The 12,216-nt window shown below is 38.7% G+C and overlaps 1 pseudogene; it reads right to left on the bottom strand.

Moving 5' to 3' along the window:
- Window positions 1–4,272: 4,272 nt before the first annotated feature.
- Window positions 4,273–5,099, bottom strand: LOC100765685 (annotated as a pseudogene).
- Between the last annotated feature and the right edge of the window lie 7,117 nt (window positions 5,100–12,216).

Genomic DNA, 12,216 nt, shown 5'->3' on the forward strand with positions numbered 1-12,216 from the left:
ACATGTTTTAGACCAGTATTACTTGGTTTTACCCTAGGCCACCGGGCTGTCTAGTCTCAGATTCTTGGTCACCCAAGTACTTTCCAGTATAGCTTTCATAAAATGGCCTTAAGTCAATTCAGACATTAGTTGGTTACTTCTACAAATTTTGTGCCACCGTTGCCCTAGCATTTCTTACAGTCAGGGCACCATTGTGGCCCAAAGAGTTTGTGCTTGACATGGTGTTTATGTTTCTCTTTAAGTAGCATACAGTGTACCTTCCTTTACCATGATGAAATGAGTGGGTGAAGGCCCTACGTAGGCACTAGTTCGACTTCTCTATGTTCAATGAAATGTGTGGTTATTGTCTATAGCAATGGTGCCTTTCTGCCAGTTTAAGAACAGCAACCTATTGTCTTGGCAACAGCTTATAGTGTTTGGGAGTTCCTCTGAGACCTCTTTAGCAAACAACTCAATTAGATGTAAACCTATCCCAATAATGAATGCTTCCTTTTGATGACAAAAGATGGCCAGCTGGGATTCTTTTCTCTGCCATTATTTGTCAATTTCATTCATATAAATTTCATATACATATATATTTTAGTAAGTTTCTACCTTAGTAGCTTTCCATACTATCCTTCAAATGCCCCAATATTTTGCTGTCTCTCCCTGTGTTCTCTCCTACGACCTCCTCTCTTCTGCCTCCCAACTTGATGCTCCCATTATTACAACCCCATCTATCCATAGCTATCTGTTTTGATTTCCCTTTCCTACTGCAATCTATCAGTTCATTCTAGTCCCTTACTCTGTAGCTACCCTCTGTGATTCCATGGATTGCATCTTGGTTATCATTGCCTTCACAACAAATACCCACATATAAGGAAATGTATATCATATCTGTCTTTATGGATGTGGGTTACATCACACAGTCTGATTTTTCTAGTTCCTTCAATTAGCCTACAAATTTTACTATGTCATTTTTAAACAACTGAGTAATACTCCATTGTGTAAATATACCACATCTCCTTTATCCATTTGTCTATTGAGGGACATCTAATTTGTTTTTAGGTTTTTTCAACTTTTTTTAAAAATTTGAATTAGAAACAGGATTGTTTTACATGACAATCCCAGTTCCCTTCTCCCTCCTGTCCTCCCATAACACTCCCCCCCAACTAAAACCCTATCTATCACATTATCTTTCTGCTCCCCCTGGATGGTGAGGCCTTCCATGGGGTGTCATCAGAGTCTATTGTATCCTTTGGGATAAGGCCTAGGCCCTCCCCCATGTGTCTTGGTTTAGGGAGTATCCCTCTATATGGAATGGGCTCCCAAATTCCATACCTATGTTAAGGATAAGTACTACAGGAGGTGCCGTAGACTTTTGAGGTCTCCTCAATGAAACCCAGGTTCCTGGGGTCTCGATCAGTCACATGCTGTTATCCCAGCTATCAATCTAGGGAACAAGATATCCCTTTTGTTCAGGCATCTGTTTCTGTGGGTTTCACCAGTCTGGTCTGGACACCTTTGCTCTTCACTCATCCTTCTCTGCATCTGGGTTCCAGTTCAGTTCGACCATTAGTTGCATTTGTCTGCTTCTACTTCCACCAGCTGCTGGATGAAGGCTATAGGATGCCATATAAGTTAGTCATCAATCTCATTATCAGGGGAGGGCATTTAAGGTAACCTCTCATCTGTTGCTTAGATTGCTAGCTGGTGTCATCTTTGTAGATCTCCACACATTTCCCTAGTGCCTGATTTGTCTGTAAACCAAAAATGTCTCCATCTAGTATGGTATCTCCATTTTTTTATCATATATTCTTCCCCTGACTCAACCTTTCTGCTCCCTCATGTCCTCTGCATCCCTCCTCTTCTCCACTTCACATTCTCCTAGCTCACTCCCCCCCTTCCTGTGCTCCCAATTTGCTCAGGAGATCTTGACCCTTTCCCCTTCTCCAGGGGACCATGTATGTCTCTCTTAGGGTCCGGCTTGTTTATTAGCTTCTTTGGCAGTGTGGATTGTAGGCTAGTAATCCTATATCTATATCTAAAGTCCACATATGAGGGAGTACATTCCATGTTTGTCTTTTTGCTATTGGGTTACTTCCCTCAGAATGGTTTCTTCTAGTTCCATCCATTTTCCTGCAAATTCAAGAGTCAATTGTTTTTTCCCCACTGAGTAGTGCTCCATTGTGTAAATGTACCACATTTTATTGGTTGAGGGGCATCTAGGATGCTTCCAGTTTCTGGCTATTACAAATAATGCTGCTATGGACATCATTGAACAGATGTCCTTGTTGTATGATTGTTCTTCTTTTGGATATATGCCTAAGAGTGGACTTGCTGGATCTTGTGGTAGACTGATTCCCATTTTCTTGAGGAGTCACCATACTGATTTCCAAAGTGGCTGCACAAGTTGGCACTCCTACCAGAAGTGGAGAAGTGTTCCCCTTTGTCCATATGCTCTCCAGCATGAACTGTCATTGGTGTTTTTGATTTTGGCCGTTCTGACAGGAGTAAGATGGTATATCAGAGTTGTTTTGATTTGCATTTCCCTGATGGCTAATGACGTTGAACACTTTCTTATGTGTCTTTCAGCCATTTTAGATTCCTCTATTGAGAATTTTCTGTTTAGTTCTGTACCTCACTTTTTAATTGGATGGTTTGGTATTTTGGAGACTAGGTTCTTGAGTTCTTTCTATATTTTGGAGATCAGTCCTCTATCAGATATGGGGTTGGTTAATATCTTTTCCCAGTCTGTGGGCTGCCATTTTGTCTTGCTGACTGTCTCCTTTGTCTTCCAGAATCTTCTCAGTTTCAGGTGGTCCCATTTATCAATTGTTGACCTCAATGTCTGTGCTACTGCTGTAATGTTCAGGAATCGGTCTCCTGTACCAATTAATTCAAGGGTATTTCCCACTTTGTCTTCTAATAGGTTCAGTGTAGCTGGATTTATGTTGAGGTCTTTGATCCATTTGGACTTAAGTTTTTTGCAAGGCTTATGTCTAACTGCAGTCTTCTACATGTTCTCAGCTAGTTATACCAGCACCATTTGTTGAAATGTTCTCTTTGTTCCATGGTATAAATTTGGATTGTTTATGAAAATGAGGTGTTCATATGTGTGTGGGTTAATATCAGGCTTTTCAAATCTATTCCTTTGGTCTACCTGTCTATTTTTGTGCCAATACCAAGCTGTTTTCAGGACTATAGCTCTGTAATAGAGCTTGAAGTTAGGGATGGTAATGCCTCCAGAAGTTCCTTTATTGTACAGGGTTGTTTTGGCTATGTTGAGTTTTTTGTCTCTCCATATAAAGTTGAGAATTGTTCTTTCAAATCTCTGAAGAATTGTGCTGGGATTTTGATGGAGATTGCATTGAATCTGTAGATTGCTTTGGGCAAGATTGCCAGTTTTACTTAGTTGACCCTACCTATCCAAGAACATGGGAAATCTTTCCATTTTCTGGTATCTTCTTTAATTTCGTTCTTTAGAGACTCAAAAATCTTTTTTTTTTTTTTTTGGTACAAATAGCTTTATTCTCCTTCGAAACATAAACCATCACTCTTTGGGAAAGGAAGGTTGCAGGGTGGTCTGTGGCTCACTTAAAATGGGGACAAGATTAGGAAGTCCCACCCTGCTGCTTGCCTAGCTGAGATAACATTACATCTTTAACACTGTATAAATATCTCCTTATATTAAAAAAATCCAGGTCCCACTTCACTCTACCCCCAGCTGGGACATCCCAGATCAGAGAAATGGTGTGGAGGAGAGGCAGACATGGGGAGGGGAAGGTAGGTAAGAAGGGTACAAGGCAATGAGTAATATCCCCCGGCACAGCTCATCTCCCTTCTCCCGAAGAGCAAAGGAGCCTTGTAGAACCGAGAGGCCAATGCTGAACCTGTGGGTGTGCACTCCTGTCCCCAATCCCTGTCAGATGCTCCCTGTGATGTCTCACCTCAAAATCAGCTCCTTCAGCTCAACAACCAAGTTTTGGTGTTCCCCTGTAATAGGAGCCAGATCCCATTGCTCAAGCTTCTGCAATCAGGCCTTTTTAAATCATGGTCCCCTCTCCAAATGAGGGGTACAAGGAGAGCCGACGGGCCCTTCCTGGGAAGGGGGTGTTCTGAGGAAAAGCAGTAATGGGGCCCATCATTCCCTGACCAGGCGGTAAATGTGATGTTGGGCTCCGTTTTCGCTGGTGGAGACCTTGAAGATGTAGGTAGTGCACAGCAGCAGTTCCTGAGTGTCCCTGATTGTTATCACTTGGAGGATAGTGAAGTTCTCCAAGACACTGTTCATCATGTAGCGTTCAGGCAGCTGGCATTTCTTGTGTAGGAAGTTAACCAGGTACTGGCACACTGCTGACTGATGTGGACAAACAGGTGCCTCTGGAAAGTACCAACTGCATCCAGTAGCTCCACAAGAGCGGAGAACTCCACAAGCTGCAGGCATGCAGTGCTCAGGGCTCGAGCCTGGAAAGCTGGGGGAGATGGAGCAGGTGGAGGCAGGGGTGACAGGGCTTGGGGTGGCTCATACCCTGGCAGGTCAGTGGATGGAGGAGTCAGGGAGACAGAGAATGTTGGCTGTGAGTACAGCTTCACGTCTGGAACATTCCACGGAGGCCCAGAGCTTCCTGACCTGAAGTGGAAAAGCTCAGTGGTCTGAGGGCCAGAAGGACACAGTTTGGCCTGGAGGGATGGTGCAGAGATGAGCTGTGTTGAAGCCATGGTAGCCATCGTCTGGAATACTTTGTCCTTGGAAACTTGGTCCTTCAGCTTGGACTGAATTTCTCTCAATTTCCTTTGAGCCAAAACTTGGATGTGACTAGAGACCTGCTTTCGAGTTCCAGTCTTTCCTGTCCTCACCTTGATGTAACAGGGAATGAGTTCATTCCAGCCATACATCTTGCCCTCATCTGACAGGATGATCTTGCTTTGGCTACAAGGAGGGTATATGGCCAGGGCCTCTTGAAAAGTCTGCTTGATGTCAGGCTTCACACACCCTCTGCATCAGGTTACCCGTCACCTCCGACACCCTCACTGCCTTGAGTGCCCACCTCGCTGCCCTCCTCACTGCCCTTCCAGCCCCAGCCATCATCCAGGGGGGGCACTCCAGGTTCCCCCATCTGGGCATCCCGTCCTGGGCAGGGGAGCCATGAGCGGCCTCAAAATTCTTATAGTACAGGTATTTCACATTTTTGGTTTATTTTTATCCCAAAGTATTTTAAGTTGTTTGTGGCAATTGTAAAGGGTGATGTTTCTCTGATTTCTATCTCCACCAATGTGTCATCAGTATATAGTAGGGCTACAGATATTTTTTGAGTTAGTCTTGTATCCTGCCACTTTGCTGAAGGTGTTTATCAGCTGTAGGAGTTCCCTGGTAGAGTTTTTCGGGTCACTAATATAGACTATCATATCGTCTGAAAATAGTGAGAGTTTGACTTCTTCCTTTCCGAATTATATGGACTTGTTCTCCTTTGGTTGTCTTATTGCTCTAGCTAGAACTTCAAGGACAATTTTGAGGAAGTATGGAGAGAGTGGACAGCCTTGTCTTGTCCCCGATTTTAGAGGAATTTGATTGAGTTTCTCTTCATTTAATTTGATGTTGGCTGTTGGCTTGCTGTATATTGCTTTTATTATGTTGAGGTATTTTCCTGTTATCCCTGTTTTCTCCAAGACCTTTATCATGAAGGGGTGTTGGATTTTGTCAAAGGCTTTTTCGGCATGTAGTGAGATGATCATGGTTTTTTTTTTTTTTTATTCCCCTCTCTGTTTATATGGTGGAATACATTGATGGATTTTCATATGTTGAACCATCCTTGCATCCCTGGGATGAAGTCTATTTGATCATGGTAAATGATTTCTCTGATGTGTTCTTGGATTCAATTTGCCAGTATTTTATTGAGAATTTTGCATCAATGTTCATGAGGGATATTGGTCTGCAGTTCTCTTTCTTAGTTGTGTCTTTGTGTGGCTTAGGTATCAAGTTATTGTTGCCTCATAAAAAGAGTTTGGCAATATCCCTTCAGCTTCTATTATGTGGAACAATTTGTATTAGCTCTTCTTTGAATTTCTGGTAGAATTCTGCACTGAATCCATCTGGCCCCGGGCTTTTTTTGGTTGGGCGACTTTTGATGACTGCTTCTATTTCCTTAGAGGTTATAGGTCTGTTTAAGTTGCTTATCTGTTCTTGTTTCAATTTTGGTAAGTGATATCTGTCCAGAAAATTGTCCATTTCCTTTAAATTTTCCAATTTTGTGGAGTACAGGTTTTCAAAGTATGACCTGAAGATTCTCTGGATTTCCTCAGTGTCCGTTGTTATGTCCCACTTTTCATTTCTGATTTTGTTAATTTGCATGTTCTCTCTCTGCCTTTTGGTTAGTTTGGATAACGGTTTGTCTATCTTGTTGATTTTCTCGAAGAACCAACTCTTTGTTATATTGATTCTTTGAATTATTTTCTTTGTTTTAACTTTATTGATTTCTGCCCTCAGTTTGATTATGTCCTGGCATCTCCTCCTCTGGGGTGAATTTGCTTCTGTTTGTTCTAGAGCTTTCAGATATGATGTCAACTCTCTGGTGTGGCTATTCTCTAGTTTCTTCATGTGAGCACTTAGAGCTATGAACTTTCCTCTTAGTACTGCTTTCAAAGTGTCCCATGAGTTTGGGTATGTTGTGTCTATATTTTCATTGAATTCTAGGAAGTCTTTAATTTCTTTCTTAATTTCTTCCTTGACCCAGGAATGGTGCAATTGTGTGTTGTTCAATTTTCATGAGTTGGTAGGTTTTCTACACTTTTTTCGTTTTTGATTTCTAACTTTAAAGCATGGTTGTCTGATGAGACACAGGGGGTTATTCCAATTTTTTGTACCTGTTGAGGTTTGCTATGTTGCCTAGTATGTGGTCAATTTTTGAGAAGGTTCCATGTGATGCTGAAAAGAAGGTATATTCTTTTTGTGTTTTAATGGAAAGTTCTATAGATGTCTGTTAATCCCAACTGGGTCAAAACTTCTGTTATTTCCTTTCCTCTTTGTTAAATTTCTATGTGGTGGTCCTGTCCAGTGGTGATAGTGGGGTGTTGAAGTTTCCCACTATAACTGTGTGAGGTCTTATTTGTGATTTGAATTTTAGTAATGTTTCTTTTATGAATGTGGGTGCCTTTGTTTTGGGGGCTTAGATGTTTAGAATTAAGATTTTTTCCTGATGGATTTTTCTGTGATGAATATGAAATGACCTTCTTCATCTCTTTTGATTGAGTTTAGTTTGAAGTCTAACTTGTTAGGTACTAGGATAGCTATCCCAGCTCGTTTCTTGGGTCCATTTGATTGGAATATCTTATCCCAACTCTTTACTATGAGGTAATGTCTGTCTTTGAATTTGAGATGTGTTTCTTGTATGCAGCAGAAGGATGGATTCTGTCTTCATATCCAGTCTGTTAGCCTGTGTCTTTTTATAGGAGAGTTAAGACCATTAATACTGAGGGAAATTAAGTTCCATTGAGAGTTTATTCTTGTTTGTTTTTGATTTGTTATTTTTACTGGTATTGTATGTGGATTTACCCTGCCTTTTATTTTGTGTTTTGTAGAGTGGGATTATCTATTGCCCATGTTTTTGTGAGTGTAGTTAATTTCCTTAGGTTGGAGTTTTCCTTCCAGCACTTTCTGTAAGGCTGGATTAGTGGTTACATATTGTTTAAATCTGTTTTTGTCGTGGAATATCTTGTTTTCTCCATTTATAGTGATTGAAAGCTTTGCTGGGTATAGTAGTCTGGGCTGGCATCCGAGTTCTCTCAGAGTTGGTAGAATATCTATCCAGGTCCTTCTGGATTTCAGAGTTTCCATGGAGAAGTCTGGTGTAATTCTGATAGGTTTGCCTTTATATGTTACTTGGCCTTCTTCCCTTGCTGCTCTTAATATTTTTTCTTTATTCTGTACATTTGGTGTTTCAATTATTATATGAGAATTTTACTTTCTTTTGTGGTCCACTCTATTTGGCGTTCTGTAGGCTTCTTGTACTTTCATTGGCATGTATTTATTTAGGTTCAGAAAGTTTTCTTCTATGATTTTGTTGAATATGTTTTCTGTACCTTTAAGTTGGATTTTTTTCACCTTCTTCTATACCTATTACCCTTAGGTTTGGTCTTTTCATGGTGTCCTATATTTCATGGATATTTTTTGTTATGGATTTGTTGGACTTAATATTTTCTTTGCTTGATGAGTTCATTTCCTCTAGTTTATTTTTAGCATCTGAGATTCCATCTTCCATCTCTTGTATTCTGTTGGTTATGCTTGCATCAGTGGTTCCTGATGGTTTACTCAGCTTTTCCACTTCCAGCATTCCCTCAGAAATAATGACACTTTCTTTATTGTCTCTAATTTAGTTTTCAGGTCCTGAACTGTTTCCTTCAGCTGTTTATTTTCTTGACATTTTTTTTTAGCTTTCCTTGATTTCTTGCATTTTTTTGGTTTCTCTTATCCATTTCTCTGAAGGATTTTCTCTCTTACCATCTCTATAATCTCCATAAATTTGTTTTTAAGGTTATTCTCTTCTGCTTCATCTGTGATCGGATGTTCAGGTCTTGCTGGTGTAGAGTCCCTAGACTCTGGTGTTGTCGTATTGGTTTTCCTGTTGTTGGATGTGTTCTTATATTATCATCTTCCTGTGGGTGCAGGTGGTGTCTCTTTCTTTCCTGGTGTTTATGGGTCCAGTGTTCTCTTCAGGTGGGTACAATTGGCTCCAATACTCTGATGGGTCTCAAGTTGGGTGCAGGCAGGTTTGAGGCACTTGCTCTCCAGGTAGGTGAGAGTAGGACTGGTACAGAAATGTCATCAGACTCTGGGTTGCTTGGTCCTCAGGAGATGAGTCGTCCTGTCTGCAGACCTTTGGGTAGGAGTTCCCAGAGTGGGCAGACTGAAGTTGGGCCCAAGGCAGGGGCCGAAGCAGCTCACCTCTGCAATCTCTGTACTCTGTGGGGGCCAGAATAGCCCAGCAATCTCAGCCGAGTCAGGGTCCGCTAATTTATTTTTAATGTCTGGTTATTGTCAATGCAGCAACAGTGAAAGTAGTTGAGCAAGTGTCTCTATGGTAGCATGAAATATCCTTTAGGTATATGCTCAAGAGTGGTGTGGTTAGATCTTGAGGTAGATGTATTCCCATCTGATTTCCATAGCGGGTGTATGAGTTTGCACTCACACCAGCAATGCATGAATTCTCCCCTTACTCCATATCCTCACCAGAATGAGTTATCACATGTTTTGTTGATCTTCGCTCTTCTGATAGGTGTAAGATGGACTCTCAATGTAGCTTTTTTTTTTTTTGCATTTCCCTGATGGCTAAGGGGATGCTGGACATTTATTTGTTTCTTGATCATTTGGATTTTCTTTATAAAGGAATCTCTAGATATGTTCCCAATTTTTATTCAGGTTATTTTCATAAAATATATTTTGTTCTTGTTTTTCCATCCCCCAAGATTCTTCCCACATTCCTATCCAGAGAAAGAGAACTAGTATTTTTTAAAAATATTACCTCACTGGAAGGTAAACCACCAAATTAATATACAGTAAATGTTGCTTTGTTTGTTTGAATTGACACACAGCCTATATTGACTTCAACTTTTATTATATATGGGGGCAATTTATGATGTATATGTTTCTGAAAACCTTATCCTGCAAAGAATTAGAAAATTGTGATATAATATGTTCTAAAACTTAGCATACTCACTAAAAAGAAAATTGAAATCTAATAAGAGTTTTACTTATTTAATATTCTACAATTTATTGAATCAAAATTCTTAGATTATTACATCTTTGATCCAATATATATGATCCAATATTATAACAGTTCATAATATTGATTTTAAACCTTGATTTAAAAATATTGTGATTAATTGTACATTTTATGTATTTTTCTGTAATTCTATATGAGAACATTGATGTGATACATATATTTTAGTAGTTGAATGAAATATTTTAGAAATTATCAAGTGTGTGTGTGTGTTTTAAGTTACATTAAAAATTAGAAGTATATAAAACTCTAAGGAAACAATAGTATACCAAAACATAAACATAAAATATTATAAAATTTATTGAAGTTATTAAAAACAATTTAGAAATGAATCTTACCAAATAGAGCTCTTGTTTGTTTGTTTGTTTGTTTTTGGTTTTTTTGAGACAGGGTTTCTCTGTATTGCTTTGGAAGCTGTCTTGAAACTCGCTCTGTAGACCAGGCTGTCTTCGAACTCACATAGATCTGCCTGCCTCTGCCTCCCAAGTGCTGGGATTAAAGACATGTACCACCAATGCCTGGCCCCAAATAGAGCTCTTAAACTGAGCATTATAAATTATAGAAACCTAATAATTGAGAGGTATACCATTCTAACACTCATAAATTTCTAGATTTATTTCCAGAACTCAATACAAGCAGGTGTGTTAGTATAGACATTGAAACCCAATAAACTAGAGATAGCGGTAAGTTAATCAGAAGTTCAGTGTTGTCTTTGACTATGTAAAGAATGCAAGTTCACCCTAAGATACACAACAGTGCCTTTCAAGGTGGGCCAAGAAAGTTGGCTCAGAGGTTAAAGGTAAATGTTACCCAAATGATGATTTGAGTTCATCAGTGTGATCCATATAATAAGAGAGAAATGAATACCATAGAATGTCCTCACACTTCCACATATGCATTGATGCATTCATGGCCAAACATAGATATATAAATAAACAAATTAATCATATATATATTATATATAATATATATATAATATATAATCAAGAATTTCAGAATGTATATTTTCTGCAATTTTCTATAGAATATTGTATAAAATGACCATATTTTAGGCAACATATGTCTATATATACAATATCTTAACAAATTTATGAAGACAGAATCATATCCTGTATCTTATTCTAACCACAATGTTATAAAGCTATAAATTAATCTTAGAAAGTCCTGTGGAAAAATCACTCAATATGGTAATTAAGAACATGATTCTAAACAACTAATTGCCAATAAAGAGACTGAAAACTATTTTTGAGAAAAATTAAAATAAAAGAAAAATGTACCCAAAACAATAGAATACAACATAAATGATTTTAAGGAAGTTTTACCAACAGATTAGTAAATTAGCAAATGCCTAAAACAAACTAGTATTGCTCACCAAAGAATTAGAAAACTGGGAATAGAATAAACATAATTCAAAATTATTAGAGGCTGGAAATGTCTTATATAAGGAGTCCAAGTTCACAGTCTTACAATACCTGGCAAAAGCCATGGATCCAAAATGAAGGAGCTGGATCATATTGAAGTTTAGGTACCCAGGTTCAAGTAACCCCAAAACACCATTAGATGCTGCAGAACAGGGCATCCAGGTCAACAGAACTATGCTTGACTGCAAAAGAAGCACAGTATAGACAGAGTTCTTTTGACACTTGCATAGCAACTGTTATGACAGAAGCCAGGGAACTTTCAGAAGAAGAAATAGACTAGAATGTGTGGCCCTGAATACCCTTCCCACACAGAGAAATGACACTTGAAACATGTTAAGACATTGCAAATTCTTTCAGTATATAAAGGAGATTTTTAATAAGATTAGAGAAGACAAAGAAAAACTCAAACAACAAGCTACCTCCAAATGCAAAAGTCAAGACAACACATCTCTCTCTAGTCCCCTGGTCGTAGCCACCAATAAAAATGCATCTCAAAGAAGCCATTCATGTGTTCTAAGAGAATAAAACCAATTGAGTAAAATAAAGAAATGAATTCAAGCTATGGCAATAGAATTTAATAAAGAAATCAATATCCTAATGAAAAATCTCAGTGGAAAGCCTCATCAATAGACTTCAGCATGTGAAAAACAGAGAGTTAGGGTGGGAAGACAAGGAAGAGGAATAGGATCATTAAGTAAAGGTTAATGATAAATTAAAACCAAAATAAATGGAACATGAACAGAGCTTAGGGGCAACATGAAAGGCCAAGTCTTTAAATTATGAGCATAAAAAATGAAGGATACCAAAGGTATAGAAGTTATTTTCAATGAAATCATCAAGGAAAATGATCCCAAGAATACAGAAAGAGATCCACTCATATGAAAGAAGCCTAAAGTTAGACAGGACAAGGAAAGGAATTATCAAAACATATTGTAGTCAAAATGCTAAAACAGAATAAAGGGGCACTGAAAGAAGAAGGATCATGACAATTATAATGGCAGTCCTATTAGAATCACTGTAAATTTGATAAAATATTTTAA

Source organism: Cricetulus griseus, chromosome X, assembly GCF_003668045.3.
Source record: "Cricetulus griseus strain 17A/GY chromosome X, alternate assembly CriGri-PICRH-1.0, whole genome shotgun sequence".
Lineage (NCBI taxonomy): Eukaryota > Metazoa > Chordata > Mammalia > Rodentia > Cricetidae > Cricetulus > Cricetulus griseus.